This window comes from Rhipicephalus sanguineus, chromosome 8, assembly GCF_013339695.2.
Source record: "Rhipicephalus sanguineus isolate Rsan-2018 chromosome 8, BIME_Rsan_1.4, whole genome shotgun sequence".
Taxonomy (NCBI): Eukaryota; Metazoa; Arthropoda; class Arachnida; order Ixodida; family Ixodidae; genus Rhipicephalus; species Rhipicephalus sanguineus.
In genome coordinates, this window is record NC_051183.1 from 149,745,188 (window position 1) to 149,761,374 (window position 16,187).

Here is a 16,187-nt window from a genome sequence, read left to right on the forward strand (position 1 = left end):
AAACCCGGGATCGAACCAGGGACCTTTAGAAAGGGAGAAGGGTGCGTCAGTGAACCCTCTATAAGCCTGTCGGATAAGGAGTACGCATATCTCAGTTCTACATGCTACTGTTGACTGACGTGGCCTTGCACGTGCACCTTTTAGAATTTTTTTTGCGTGTGGGTTTTTGGTGTGGCGTTGCGGTACGCTGATAAACTTTGACTGTGACACGTTTTCTTTTGCTGGACACTATATAGTTCGACTACGTTTACAATAAAATCAGTTGTGAGTCTGCGCTCGTCTGTCTCTTTCGTTGCGTCTTTGTGTCCCGTCTGCCGCTCAGTTTGCTAGAAGATGATCTATCCGGTTTTGCGTGGACTACCGTCGTTTGAATAACACAACCCGCAAGGACGTCTATCCTTTGCCGCGCGTTGATGATGCCATTGACACGCTCTGCAGTTTGCTAGAAGATGAAACCTTACCAACTCGCCCAGCTTCGACGCTTGTTACCGGATAGATCCGTCTTCCTTACGCACCAGGACGACAGGAGACGCCCAGGGACTGTGTGATGGTCGAACAACGTCTCTACGAAGCATATCTTCGACTTGGTCGTAATGAAGGGGCGCTCTTCAGCGGGGACACGGTATGGTCTTTTACGCAGCGGCTGGCGTAAATGCGTGTGAACGTAATATTGTACTTGCGACGTGCGGTCCAGTTGAGGTTGCGATACATCGAAACAATTCCGGGACTCGTGCAGAAGATCAAGTAGGTCGGCAGGTTGGGCAGAGGTGAGGGTATCGGCGACGGCACTGGAAAAGATATCCCTGGACGACTTCTCGAGTGCCGATAGGGCATTTGGTTGGTCGCAGCAGTCATCCGGGACGACAACTAGAGACGAAGAGTAGATATCTTCCACGCGCCCGAGACAATGGCCTGGAAGCAGCGTGACAGGTGAAGAGAGCGGATTCAAGACGAATATATTGCTGCTGCCGGCGGCGATGTCAATCGTTGCGAAAGGTAGCGGCAGAGCTCTACGACTCGTAAAGACATCGGACGGCGTCAAAAAGACAGTAGCGTCAGTGTGGGCGTTGCAGGAAACGGGAAGAAGTGCGAAAGTGCAGGCGGAATGTCGGTATCCTCACGAACGTGCAACTTAGGCGGCTGATAAAGAGCATCAAGTAATGGGGCGTCATACGATGGTGAAAACTCCACTTCGGCGCGTGCGCAGTCGATGACGGCATTATGGCGGGATAGGAAGTCCCACCCGAGGATGGCGTCAGGCGAAACGGCAGAAAGGACAATAAACTCAACGATGTACAGAGTGCCTTCAATGAACACTTGCAGTGCAGGCTCCGACAGGCGGCACTTGCTGCGCGCTTGCGGTGTGGAGCAACAGGCCCGAAAGCGGCGTCGTTACCTTGCGTAATAAACGGCACAGATTAGCGACTGCGACATAAACGGCTGCGCCGGTGTCCACAGGGGCAAAAGTACGTACACCTTCAACAGTATGGCGACAACGTTAGCAGGGGAGGACTGAGGGCTTGGACAGTTCGAAGATGGCGCAGTTCTTGCCTCTTGAACTGCGGCAGTGAGTTTTGCTGGTCGGAGGGTCCGGGCCGGCGACGCATAGGGGAGGGCAATCGCCGCCGAGGAGAGGAGATGGTGAGCGCTGCGGCTGGAAGTCACTGCGCTGAGTAGGGGCATCGCGCGGGGATGGGCCAGGAACGTATTGGAGGAAGGGCTGGCTTCCGGCTTGCGACGACCGGGCACGGTCGCCGAAAGTTTGGGGGCGACGGCGGCAATAGCGGGCGACGTGTCCAGGAGTGTAGCAGGCGTAGCAAATCGGTTGATTATCATGCGTCCTCCATGGATTGGCGATTGTCGGTGATGCCCAAGATGCAGTACAGACAGGCGGCTGCGTGCGCTGTGAGTGTGTGGCCTAAGGTGGTTGTGGAAGCCTACGCACAACGTCCGCATACGTGAGGGGCGTGGCTACAGGCTGCACGGCTTGCGCATAGGCGACTGGAGAGGCCACAGGCTGGGCTGCACGCGCGTAGTGAACAGGGCTGGATGGAGGCGGCTCGTGGCGCGCACGCGGAACAGCGTGGGCAACCTCCTCCGATATAACAGTGCGCAAGGCTGGGCAGAGATAGAAAAGTATTCCCGAATACAGATATCGAAATACATGAACTGGAAGCCTGAAATACAGATACTGAGATACACCTGCCTTTAACGTAACGGGATATTTCGGAGATACTTTTGCAATAAGACGAAAAAGTATTCCGGAATACAATTACAGCGATACAGATACTGGAATACTTTTTATTTGAAGGATGCTCATACTACGCAGACACTTATTAATGCTCCATAATGTTGTAATTAAGTTACAGCGCATCGAAACGTTCAGTTCATTTATTTATTTATCACAGCACCCTCAACGCCATTAAGACATTGCAGGGGAGGGGGTGGACAAAGTACATAATTAGTAATAATGACATAATTACAAGTATCAATTGAAATAAAAATTTACCATTTCACAGCAACAGTAACAAGGATTGGACACCGAAATCGACATACTTGCCGAACAAACTAAGCTATGCTAGATATAGCACACTTTAAGCAAATCACTCGAATCACCAATGAACACCAGTCAATTGAGAAAAAGCACACATTTATTTTGAAGATCTGCTTTGCTGAGAAGGTTGCTGTGTAGGCTTCTCAAATAGGCTGTCTTCTAACAGCGTCGGTTCAGCCTCAGCAAACGACCCGAAAGAAAAAAAGTCTGTCTACCGCTGAAGGCGAGCACAAATTGTGTTATAGTGCATAAATATTGCCTTCATAGCGGATTGCCCTGCAGCGTGGCCGATATCGCATATCGGGTCATCCAGGTACCGAAACACTTCCGCCCTCACTTAGGTTGTTCTGCTTGTTCAGTATCCGAAGTATGTTCCATCTTCGGAATCCTAAGCCGTAGTGACCTGTAGGCTTCAATGAAGCTGTCATCACCACCGACGCTACCAGCACCCCATTTCAGGAAAGCCGCAAACAGGCGAAGTCGGCCCGGCGGTGGGGGAGCCTGCTACCACAAAGACCGTTTCACGCATGTACTCAATTAGCACGCACTTCCGCCGCGACTACAGGAACTGCTTCTTTGGAAGTGCCGCCGCTTTGAGAACTGAATGCACGCGAACCATTGCAAAAGCCTGTTCCAAGGCGGTATCCCGCGCGGGGGTTCGCGAACGTAATAGCTTGCCACCCGAAAAAAATTAGGCGTGCTGCACTGACCTTGAGACACAGTGACTTTCGTCGGCAGAGGCCGAAAACCCCAGGCAGCACACAACGTCGGGCCAATATGGATTCGGTGGCTGTGCGCGGCCCCCACCTCGGGCGCATTGCCAGCCCGGCGCCGACATCGGCGGAGCCGTTGACTTTCGCCGGCAAAATTGGACCAATCTTGCCGCCTCTTCAGCCGATGTTGGGCTTTCACCGGCAACACTGGGCCGAGCTTTCCAGCGTTCTGCCGTCTTTCCGCCGATATCGGCTTAGCGATTTCTTTCACCGGCAACATTTGGCCGAGTTTGCCGGCGTTTTGCTGTTCTTCCGCCGATATCGGCTTAGCCGATGGCTTTCACCGGCAACATTGCGCCGTTTGCCGTACTTTCGCCGACATCGGCCGAGCGATGGTTTTCCACCGGCAACATTCGGCCGAGGACTGCCGTCATTTTGCCGGCTTCAGCTGACATCGGCGGAGCCGATGGCTTATCGACGATGTTGGAACTTTCTTGTCTCCCTTCAGACAGTTATACATGCCCTGTTGAGAACGTCCTCCTGCGTCGCGGCGCTCCAAAAGTCGTCGTCACCGACAGATGGTACGGCTTTTACGGCAGAGCTAACGCAAACGATCTTGAAATAGAGCCACACAAGTCACCGACGGACATCACCCGCAGGCGAATGGCCTCACCGAGCGGCTAAATGAAACCCTCGCCGACATGCTGACAATGTATGTACGTCGAACACATGACATGGACGCCATGATATCTTCCGCCACATAACCTGAAGTTAACACGGCAGTGTAAGAACCGCCACATATGACGCCGTTCAAACTAGTTCACGGAAACCCTCAACGACGCTGGACGCCGTGTTGCCGGCCGTCAATGACGACAATAACCTCAACGTTGCGCTCTACCTTCAGCCCGCCGAAGAAGCCCGGCAGCTCGCCCCGCCTAGGATACAATCGTAATGCAATACAGCATTAGGCGCTTGAATATTTGTAGCTAAGCTGCAGAATGCCGCTACCCATGGACCGCTGTACTAGCACAAATAACAAAGTTCAAGTATTGTACCGTGCTTATGCCACACGTACGACTCGGGGCGCGAAGTATCGCGACTGATTAGCTTGCATTGTCTTATTAGTTTCTGCTATGACAATGACTAAACAACTATCACTAGCACAGTCACTTTTCTACCAAAAAGGTGGTCTTTAGAGGAATAACTGACTCAAATTAGATGGCCACTTCGTGACCAGTTGTTCAACGCTATCAAAAATGTTCAAACGTTATAACCACATACCATTAAATTCATGGGCCCAAATTCGAAGTACTTCTGTTTTGTAAATGTTTTTTTGCCACTGGTCGGCCGACTTCACTAATGTATCCAACATGAAAATTCACCCCAACCATTCTCGCACGAATGCTTTTAGCGGAAGAAGTTTTATGTGAATACTAATTCTGTGCATAAATCGAGCCTGTCATCATATTTATAGCGCTATATCCTTTCAGCCGCTGAATGTGTGGCGCGAGTGCTGATATACTTACACGGACAGTTTCCGATCTCTGTGTTTACACATATTACTCACGCGCGTGTTTGGGTCAAGCGTAACAAGCGCATTGCTTCAGTTATGTCACATAACTTTACTTTATGAAAATAGTAAAAGCTGAGCAAGGCGTGTTGCTGAGCTAGCTGGTTCATTACTTGAGAAAAATAGGTATGGTGCAAAAAAGACCGGGCGAAGTGAAGACACGTTTTGTCGTTGGAATGTTTCCAAATCAACTAGCCCGCTGACCATCTTTAACGAACTGACAAACACGTGCTTGCCACGTGTTTGTCAGTTCGTATTTTGCACATCGTTGCTGTCCATTTTGTGACATACATCTGTTTTTCAAGTAAAAATCTCGGTCAACGATTGCTTCCCACGTGCTTTCAGAAACAGTCGCATAAAATTATTATTATGGCACGTGAAATACGATGAAAAATGCGGCTCCAACGTGGCGTACGCAAAGTTTTATGTAGCGACATGTGGCAACAAGTGATGCATTGAAAATTCGACGAACGCCTTTTTCAAACGGCATGCTCATAGACATGCTGGGGGATCGCACACCATTGTGCTAGGCTGAACCGTGCTTTCAAGAAGGGAGAATTCGAATTATTTTTCGTCTACTTCAACCTATACCCCCTCCCTCCCTTCCCCTCGTTCAGCGTCATTGTCGCGAAACTTGCTTGACCAGGCAGGGTAGGGTAGCCGTCCCGACGGAGTGACATTCGTAGCTGCGGGAGCAGGTTTTTTTCACTCCGACCAGCAGAATTCTTCAAGTTCGGTGTGTGGACATGTGTGGTGGAAAGTCAAAATCGTGCACGAGACGGATACGCGGCAGCATTCCGGCATTGTTTCAGCAGAGATCACCGCAGCGAGAAACCAGTGGCCCCCTGCTTCCATTTTGAACTCGCTCACCTCATATAGGCCACGTGTTCACTACTGTTACGTGTCCATCAGATTTTTGTTCTCTTCTTATTGCGTATTTTCTATTGACCATCGTGTTTTGTGTATTCTGATATGGTGGGCTTGCATTTTTATTCGCTCGTGTTTTTAGCGATCCAACGGGCACACCTGAGTGGTTTTTATGCACGATTCCTTTCTGTTACAATCTTACCTTTACATTAGGAATGCGTGCGTGTCTATTTTGTTTAGATGTAGAGTTCATGGGATCTTGTGGTACCGCTCGCAATGTTTTTCGCGTCGCGTACAGCAGTTTATCCATCTTTCTGGGCCTTAAGTTATCGCTGAAAAAATTGCAATTTCTGCTTAAACGATAACGCTAATTTAATTGCCAGTCATGTGTTGCGAATGCCTACCGTTCCTTGGTGAATTTAATGAACGCTCGGGGGGGGGGGGGAGGGGTGTGTGCTCCTCTGCTCGTAATTAGCTCACGCGTATACACAATCTTCTAGTATAGTTGCCGTTCTTAATCTCACTTTTTCGGCAAGCCGCCTGACATTATCTTTCTTTTCTTCGGGTCCGCCTTTAATGCTACTTTAATGCTGCCTTCGTTTACATCTCCAGAATTTTTTTCGTGATTCGGCACCGTCGTTACTGAAAAGCGCGATATCGTCCGCAAAACGCAAGTAGCTTAGATATTCTTTGTTAATCCTTATTCCTATTTTTTCCCGTTCTAGTTCTTTCAATATTTATAGTGAATGTGCCGCGCATAACGTTGAAGAGATTGCAACTCTTCGCATAGGCGGGCGTACATTGGGGCAGGGGGGGCGGCCGGCCCCCATAGTCACCTAAGAAGAGGTGGGCGCAAGGTCTGCCAAACACATTGACTTAATAGGGAGGGGGTGCGCCGCGATGACCCTTCGCCCCCCCCCCCCTCTGAAGGGGAACCCTGCTCACGCCTATGATTTTGCGCATGACCCCCATTCTCGATTAGGATTGTCCTGCTTTTTTTTAGGAATACGGTGGCTGTGGGGTTGTTTTAGATGTTGGTTACGGTATCTATAGATGTTTAGATATTCCTTTAAACATAATTATTCCGGAACTGCTGGTGGTTCTCATATCTGTGAATAAATTTGTGTTTGATCACTTTGTAAATGTGTTGCTCCCTTAATTTCTCGACGCATGCGTAGTTGGTGCAGGAGGCCTTTCATCAATTTAATTGTGTTAGAGACATATTGACTTTCGTTCTCGGCCTTGCACGGTTCCACAGAATTGTGGGTCTTAATCGCACACTAACACATCAGTGGAGCAGCCGTTCTAATTAGGAAGCATTTTTCGAATATGGCACCAATGGTAGTCGATGAATGCCGTTGGCGCCGCGAATAGTCTATTTTAGCGCTGCTGACTTACAGTACAGTAACCACAAGTAATACCGAACGCCGTGGTCGGCACGCAGCCATTTTACTTTATAACACGTGTATCACGCCTGCCTGATCAAGTTATTTTGCGCATCGAGCAACTACCGCCGGTGTCCCCCATATAAACTAGCTACGTGCAGACCACGACGGTACAGTACTACCGTACTTAACGCACGGTCAGCCACCACCGCTAAACATAACGGGTGTAAACGTTTCACGCCGGCGGATACCCGATGTCGGCGGGGGCCGACACCACGCCAGCATCAGCTAGCATATGTAGGCCCAATGACGGCTTGCCATCGTCGGCTGAATAACGGCAGGCCCGTCTCGGACCAACGCTGGCTAGCCCACGTCGGCCCGAAGCCGGCACGCCCGCATCGGCCCAACGGCGGCTAGCCGACGTCTGGCCGATGCGGGTGTAAAGTAGCGCGAGCGTGATTTGCCGACGTGGGGCCAATATTGCTGCCGTCATTTGCCGACGTTGGGCCAAGATCGGTCAAATGCGCGGCGTGCTGCCTGGGACTGCCCCCGCGATTCTGCCGTCTGCGGCGTCGCGCGCTTTACCACATGCACCATTCTTGCTCGAGCGGAAACCATCGCCGCCCTATCTGTCGGCGACCGGCGGCGCGCCTTTGCTTGTCTTGGCACAAAAAAGAAAAAAAAAACGCCATTCCCCCATTGGAAACACGCCCTCAACTCATTCCGACACAAAAAAGATCTAACGAGACACCCGTGTCCAGCATAGGTATCGCGATAAGGCGATACCTCGTAAATGTATTTCACTACTGAGATACCAAATATATTTGTCAAATGCATCTCGATACAGAAATACAGATACTCAAATGTATCTCTGAAATACTATTGCGATAACTCTTCTTTCATCTCGATACTACTGCCCAGCCCTGATACTGCGGAGCGGGGCGGGCAGACGGGTGGGGGGCTCGTGCGTAAATGGCATAAGAAAAAGTTGGCGGGCACTTCCTCGCGGGACGAAGTCTCGGACCTGCTGAAGCAGCGTGGAATGGTCAGGCATGGCGTCGAGACTGCACAGCGACTCGCCACCGCGGAGGCTGCCGAGTCAGAGCGCGTTGCTTCTTCAACTCGTAGTAGCCCTGACACAAGCTGACGACTTCTGAAAATGTGCCTGAATTCCTAGCCAACAGCAGTTGGACTGCGCCGTCGTCAATGCCCGTCAGGATTTGCTTGATCTTGTCAGCTTCAATCATGGTGTCGTTGACACGTCTACAAAGATCGACGACGTCCTTGATAAGTTTGTGGAGCTTTCTCCAGTATGCTCTGAGCGGACGCGCAAGCGCTGCTCTGCGCGCTGCTTGCGGACAGCTGGTCGACCGAACACTTCAGAGGAGGACGTCTTCAAGGCGATCCATGTGGTGTGTTATGGGTTGTTGTACCACAATTCGGCGCGCAAGTCAGATAAAATAGTGTCACTTAGGTGACGTTGAGCTGGCCGGCGCACAGACGGAGCAGAAAGGAGACCCCGACGGCAAGAAAACTATGATAATTTATGAGCCAACTTGCGCCCGAAAGCAAGCTAAAACAAGCTGCTCGGCGACAGCGAAAGAAAAAAGACAGCGTGCTCCGAACGGCGGCTGACAGAATGCCCGCCGGTGGTGTGACGATCCCTTATCAATCCGTTATGTTGGAGCCATCCGGGCAATCAAGCTGGCTTGCTGATACACTCTAAGACATACAAGACGCGGATGAAAAAGCGATTAGATCAAGTCCGCACCTTTCTAAACACACGTGGCACTGCCCTTCCGGGAGACAGAGCATCGTCCCCGATGCAAACAGAAGACCTAGATACAAAGAAAGGAAAATTGTTAGAACCTAATAACAGCGCAATAATGAAAATGTCATCAGTCTGCTATCGTTCAAAAAACTTCTTGAGACGCGTAACGTGGACTACTTCAGGTCGCGAGCGTCGTCGTTGTGATTTTGTCACTCCATCACGCACAACTTCGTAGACAAGGGGCCCGAGTCGTCGCATTATCTTGTACGGTCCAAAATACCGGCGTAAGAGTTTCTCGCTGAGGCCCCGGAGGCGAATCGGTGTCCACACCATAACGCGGTCACCGGGTGCGCACAGCTGGTCGCGCCGTCGTAGGTTGTAGAGTCGGGTGTCCGTGTGCTGCTGCTCTTTGATACGCGTTCCGGCGAGCTGGCGGGCTTCCTGGGCACGTTGAAGGAAATCGGCCACGTCCCCATTGGTGCTTCCGTCGTCGATGTGAGGCAACATAGCATCCAGCATGGTGCTGGCTGGGCGGGCGAATACAAGCTCGAAAGGTGTCATCTGCGTTGTCTCTTGTGGTGCGCTGTTGTATGCAAAAGTGACGTAAGGGAGGACTTCGTCCCAAGTCTCATGCCCCACGTCAACGTACATGGTGAGCATGTTGGCGAGGGTCTTGTTCAAACGCCCCGTCAGGCCGTTTGTCTGCGGTGGTAGGCTGTGGTTTTGCGATTGACTGCGTGGCTCAAGCGTAGGATCTGCAGGCACAGCGACGAAATCGCGCGCCTGAACGCTTTTGGCGGTGTATCAGTCTTACCTTCGAGGTATTCTAGCACGCCGCGAAGATCAGGATCGGCGCGTTGATCATTTGCGAAAGTATCAGAACTCACGGGACCAAGAAATGCACCATCGTCATCGTCATCGCATGGCACGAAGGTATTAACGGGGCCTCTCGGAAGGCAGTCGGCGTCCGTGTGCCTTCGGCCTGACTTATAGACGACGGTGACGTCGTACTCCTGTAGTCGCAGGCTCCAACGAGCAAGACGACCTGACGGGTCCCTTAGGTTGGCCAGCCAGCACGGAGCGTGGTGGTCAATGTCAACCTTGAAGGGCCTCCCGTAAAGATACCATCGAAACTTTGTGATTGCCCAAACGACAGCGAGGCATTCCTTTTGTCTCGTTGAATTGTCCAACTCCGCTTTCGACAGGGACCGGCTCGCGTAGGCGATGACTCGCTCGAGGTCGTGCTTCTTCTGGATCAACATTGCGCCAGGTCCGACGCCGCTCGCATTTGTGTGAACTTCGGTGTCGGTGCTTTCGTAGAAGTTACCCAGTATTGGCGGTGAGTGCAAGCGCCTTTGAAGTTCAGGAAAAGCGTCTTCCTGGGGCTTCTGCCACGAGAACTGCACGTCGGCCTTCATAAGGCGTGTTAGGGGCTCGGCGATCCGTAAGAAGCGACGTACAAAACGCCTGTAGTACGCACGGATGCCCAAGAATCTACGGACAGCTTTCTTGTCAGCGGGCACGGGGAAATTTTCAATGGCTGCAGTCTTGTTGGGATCGGGGCGGACTGCTTCGCGACTGACTACGTGTGCGAGAAAAAGTTGCTCTTCGTAGATAAATGACAGTGTGAGTACCGACGCCTTGATCGCCTCTAGTACGGTTTGCAACCTGTAAATATTCTCGTCGAAGGTGGGTGCGAAAACGATGACGTCATCGAGGTAGACGAGGCATGTCTGCCATTTCAGCCCGGACAGTACCGTGCCCATAACACGTTGAAATGTCGCGGGTGCTGAGCATAGGCCGAACGGCATATCCTTAAACTCGTAAAGTCCATCCGGTGTGATGAAGGCGGTCTTCTCACGGTCCCTCTCGTCCATCTCGGCCTGTCAGTAGCCGCTCCTGAAGTCCATCGACGAAGAGTACCTGGCGCCGCTGTCTAATGTATCGTCGATTCTCGGAAGCGGGTAGACGTCTTTCTTGGTGACGCTGTTTAGGCGGCGATAATCGATGCAGAAACGTAAGGTACCATCCTTCTTTTTCACCAGCACCACAGGTGAAGACCACGGGCTCTTCGAGGGCTCTGTAATGTCGTCGCAGAGCATTTCTTCCACTTGTCCCTTGATTGCGTCGCGTTCCCGCGCTGAGACGGGCTAGGGACTTCGGCGGATAGGACGCGCCGATTCGTCTGTAATTATGCGATGCTTCTTTAACGGCGTCTGTCGGATCTTTGCTGCCATTGAAAAACATTCGCTGTAATCCAAGAGGATGTGATGTAGCTTCTCCCGCTTTTCCTGTGGCAGGTCAGGGTTATCAAGTTTGCCTCATTGGTAGCCATCGATGGCGCTTCTTGGGATGAGACGGAGAGGGCTAGTGCGTCACTTACTTCAGCTAAGTCTTCCAAGAAAGCGACGGTTGTGCCCTTGTTGAGGCGCCTGTGTTCCGCGCTGAAATTGGTGATAAGCACAGCTGTTCCGGCCTGACGTAGCTGGACGACCCCACGCGCAGCGCAAACGTAGCGATCGAGAAGCAGCTGCACATTCGCTTCCTTATCACATCGCCACTTGATAGCACATCGGTTTCGACGAGTGCCATGACGCTTGTATTTGGCGGGATGCTTACTTGATCGTCGACGATGGGGAATGGGGCGCGGTGACGATTTCTTTGTACTGCTGCGGACTGTGTTGTCAGTGTTACTGTTTTCGTCTGGAGGTTGATCACTGCGCTGTTTTCGTTCAGAAAGTCCATCCCCAGGATCACGTCGCGAGAGCATTCCATATAATGATGAACCTCACAGTGTAGCTGTGACCGTCGACAGCCACTCGCGCTGTGCACCACCGTCCGGTAGGCGTGATCAGGCGGCCTCCTGCTGTGCATATTTGCGGGCCGTCCCACATGGTTTTCATTTTCTTAAGTGGATTTACAAATTGCACACTAACGACGGAGTAGTCGGCCCTGGTATCGACCAATGCGGCCACCGGACGTCCATCAAGGGTGACCTGCAAATCGGCGTTTGATGTCCAGCTGTGATTTCAATTGGTCACCGACTGTGCAGTCTGTCGTTTCGCGCGGTCACGGTTGCGCCGGGTGGAAGCATCTTGAGGAAGCTCTGCGGAATGCAGTCGGATCGTCATACTGTCAGATTATGTCGAAGCGGTGGTTTCACTTGAGTCGTCTGGTTGCGTCGGGGTGGCTGGAGGGTTTTCCGGTCTTCGCTCGAGAGCGGCGTCACCTCCTGACGTCGCTGGAGTTAGTTTCCCCTATGGGGACTGGGTAATCTGCCTTTCGAATTCCCGCTATAGGGCGATGGCGAGCGGTGAGGGGCGGGGGACGGAGACCTGAAGCGATGGGGGGCGGAGTCTTCGGCCTCTCGTAGGTATGCCTCAATATCTCGGGGTCGCTGGCCAGGAAGGGGCGGTGCGGCGTTGATGTTCCATCCGCGAAGGCCCATCCGGCGATAAGGACAGTGTCGCAAAAAGTGATCGGCCTCACCACAGTGGAAACAAAGCGGTCATTGATCTGGGGTTCTCCAGACTCAGTGTTACGTGCTGCCGTTGGCGGGTACGTAGCTGAACAGATGGGCTGCCGCGCGCGTGGCGGTAGCGGAGCAGCTTTCATGCGATGTTGTGGCGCGTAGGTTCCTCGTCGCCAGCCGGTTGGTCTTGATTGGTCTTTCAAAGCGGCGGCGTCGGTGTGAACTCCTGGCTCCTGGATGGGTGGCGGTGTGGCCGAGGCCGTTTCGGTAGTACCAAGTATCGCGAGCGCTTGCTGTACCTCGTTCCGCACGACGTCAGCGAGTGATGAGGTTTCTAGTTGTGCACCCGGTAGCAGCCTGCGCACCTCGTCGCGAACGATGACACGAATGGTGTCTCGAAGCGACTCAGCGGTGGCACTACGGCGATCGTTCCGTCTGGCGGTGCAGCGTGGTAGCTGCGATCGTACGGCCTTGCGCGTAGCTCGAGCGTCCTCTCGATAGCGGCGGCCTCGCTAACCGAATCTGCGACGGTCTTCGGGGGGTTGCGAATAAGAGCCACAAAAAGTTGTTCCTTGACGGCCCTCATAAGGTACTGAAGCTTTTGTCTTCAGTCATGTTCGCATTCGCGTGCCGGAATAGCTTTTGCATTCCCTCGGCATAGATGGTTACGGCCTCGTTTGGGTGCTGCTGGCGAGTTTTGGAGTAAGGCGTCAGCCCGCTCTTTGCGGAGGATACTTCCGAATGTTTTTGATGCCGGCCTCCTAAAGGCATCCCACGTGGTCAAGTGAGGTTGCTGGTTCTCATACCAGGTGCTAGCGGAATCTTCGAGTGGGAGGAAAACGTTTCGAAGTTTATCTTCGTCGGACCATTTGTTCAAGGCTGCCACCCGTTCGTAACGCTCCCGCCAGTCTTGTACATCCTCGCAAGCGGAGCCACGAAACAACGGGGGTTGGCGAGGCTGCTGGGCGACGACCGGAGTAGGTGCGCTCGTGGCCTCCATTGGTGACGTTGGCCGGTGGCTCAGGGGACGACTGGTGGGTTGAAGCGGCCCCAATTCAGCTGGCAGCCCTTTTAGGCGGCGGCTACTGCGGTTTTGATCTGTCTTGTCTTCTCTGGTGACCTCGTCCGTCTCGGCCGCTTGCGAGGTACTTGGGGTGGAATCACGGTTCGAAGGGGTGTGCTAAAGATCAGCACCTCCACCAAATGTCACGTAGGTGACGTGAGCTGGCCGGCGCACAGACGAGCAGAAAGGCAGACCCCTACGGCAATAAACCAAGGATAATTTATTGGGGCTAACTTGCGCCTGAAAGCAAGCTAAAAGAAGCTGCTCGGCGACAGCGAAAGAAAAATTGGCAGTGGCTTAGCTCGGCTATGCCAGGATGTACGTTGCGTTAGCAAAGGTTCAGCTGATTATTCTTAGCTTTCCAGACTGTCTAGGATTATTAGCCTTCTTCTGTTCATTCTTCGTACGCTGAACCGCTAATTGCCAGGCAACTACTTCGGGATCCGATGAGATAAGCTTCTCGGTGTTCTGCGGCGTCGAGGAGCATTTGCGCTCTCCTTCTCCATGGCGTTACCCACCTGCAAACGCCAGTCAGAGGCACTATCAAGCGGCCCCAGCGCAGTGTCAGACGGCGACTGCGCTGCGAAGGCGAATAGCTGCGCGCCCGCTGGCGCCACTGTGTGTACGACGTCACTCCTCTCGAATGCGGCGCAGACCAGCAGCGGCGAGCCACGCGCGGCGGTGTCAGAGAGCGCGTGAGATGCCAGCTCCGGTGACCCAGCTGTGCGACATCACTGATCCTCGCGCATGCGCAGCACGGCTCATGACGCTCCACGCGAAATGGGCTCCGGCTAGGAAAGTGTAGCTAACGCTACAAAAGGACAGCGTGCCCGAATGGCGGCTGACAGAATGCCCGCCGGTGGGTGCGACGATCCTTATCAATCCGTATGTTGCAGCAGATCGGGACATCAAGCTGGCTTGCGGATGCGCACACCAACACATAAAGACGCGGATAAAAAAAGCGATTAGATGAAGTCCGCTTCTTTTCCTAAACACACGTGGCAATATGACGTGGCCTAGCCTGTCGGGGTCATCGCACTTATGACGCTCCCATTTCGTAGTGGTCAAGCCAGTCTTGCACGTCGGTCACATCTGCACCGCTGAAGACCTTTGGGTCCCGTAGCCGAGGAAGCCCGGTGCAGGTGACGGACAGGGGCGATGGCGCCGGCGGGTTTGCGTTGTCAGTCATGATGCGGCGGAGAGCGCCGGCTTCGCATTTCAATGGTTGTAGCGACGGGGATGAACCGCCCCCACCAAATGTGAAGAGGTTTAGTGGTCGCTGATGGGCGTAGCGGTTGTCAGCGTCAAGGCAGCGAGAAGAACCGCCCAGAGGAACAACAGCGATCCGAGATACGAACCGAGCGTTAGCGATGCTGCTGGACGGAGGCCCATCTTCTGCACAATATATATATATATATATATATATACAATATATATATATATATATAGAGAGAGAGATGAGAGAGAGAGAGGAGGAGAGAGAGCTACATTTTCTCTGAATTTGACGTGATTTTTTATATTCGTAGAGATGATTTGCTGATTTCCTTTTCAAAACCGTTTTGTTTTAAATCGAGAAAGAATCTGCAATAACAGACTGTGCAGGCTGGACCGCCCTATACCGCGAGAACACAGCAGTGTTTAATAACGGTTTGGTAATATTACCCTGAAGTTTAAAAAGTATAGCCACATTTACCTGTTCTTGATCTGAGTATTCCATCTGCGACGTTCACAGTCTCACTTGGTTGTTGTAATACGATGAGTATGAAGAACCTGCTATGACTCTAGTAACCTAATTCTCAGTTATTAAACAAAACATGTGGTTACAAAGGAAGGTACTTCGCTGAAGCGTCCAGGATAAGCCGAGTGCCAATTTCTTTACTGTTAGAGCCCTGTAATATAAAGTGTTCTAAAAAAGAAGACCAAGTTCAGTCGAATAATATTTATGCATACTACATTGAGCTGGTTGTGTATAGTTATAAGATTATAAATGACTACGGATTTATATACTAGCTGTCGTTCGTTGCCCCTACTTTTCCCAGCTTGGTTGGGGGTGGACGGGAAAGCGAAGCGGCCCTTTACTCCTCCCCTCCGGCTCCTTCAAGTAAATAGCCTGCGTAAACTGCGTAAGCTCAAATTTTCTTTGAAAAAAAATGTGGGCGAATATAACGTTAAGCTACCCCACATTGTTCATTCCGCATAAGTCGTTAGCTGTTAATGATTGCTCGAAATTTTCAGGGTAAATGATCACTGCAGCTGCTCGTAACACGACACAGCAAATGACGCGGAAGTGATCGACCGCGTAATTACCACTTACGCATGACTGCGTAAAAGAAATCTTAATAGAATATTTTCATTGGTCATTGGTCTTCGCTATTCGCTATTCGTGCCATAAACTCGCCTCCTTGTTACGCGACGTCACAAGTCTGGGAGACCTCGCGGCTTTAAATGAAGGGCACAATAAAGAGCGCATTACTGTGCTGAACAAGAACAAATTGTTTTTTTCAGAATAGCCAGACAGTGTCTCTTTCTGAAGAAAATTGAAGAAGGCTGCCCGCCAATCACATTGGCGGGCAGCCTTCTTCTTATAGCAGCGGGCGAGATAGATTCGTATGTGTGCAATAGATACTTTCAGTTGTAGTATAACTATGTTGAGCTGTTGTTGTGAAACTCATATAGAGGTACAACTGTCTGTGAACCATATAGAGGTAGAGATAGAAATAAAGATGATTACGAACAGATACAATCCTTGCAGGTAGGCAGACTTCTTAGTCCAGAAATGTGGGACGCTGAAA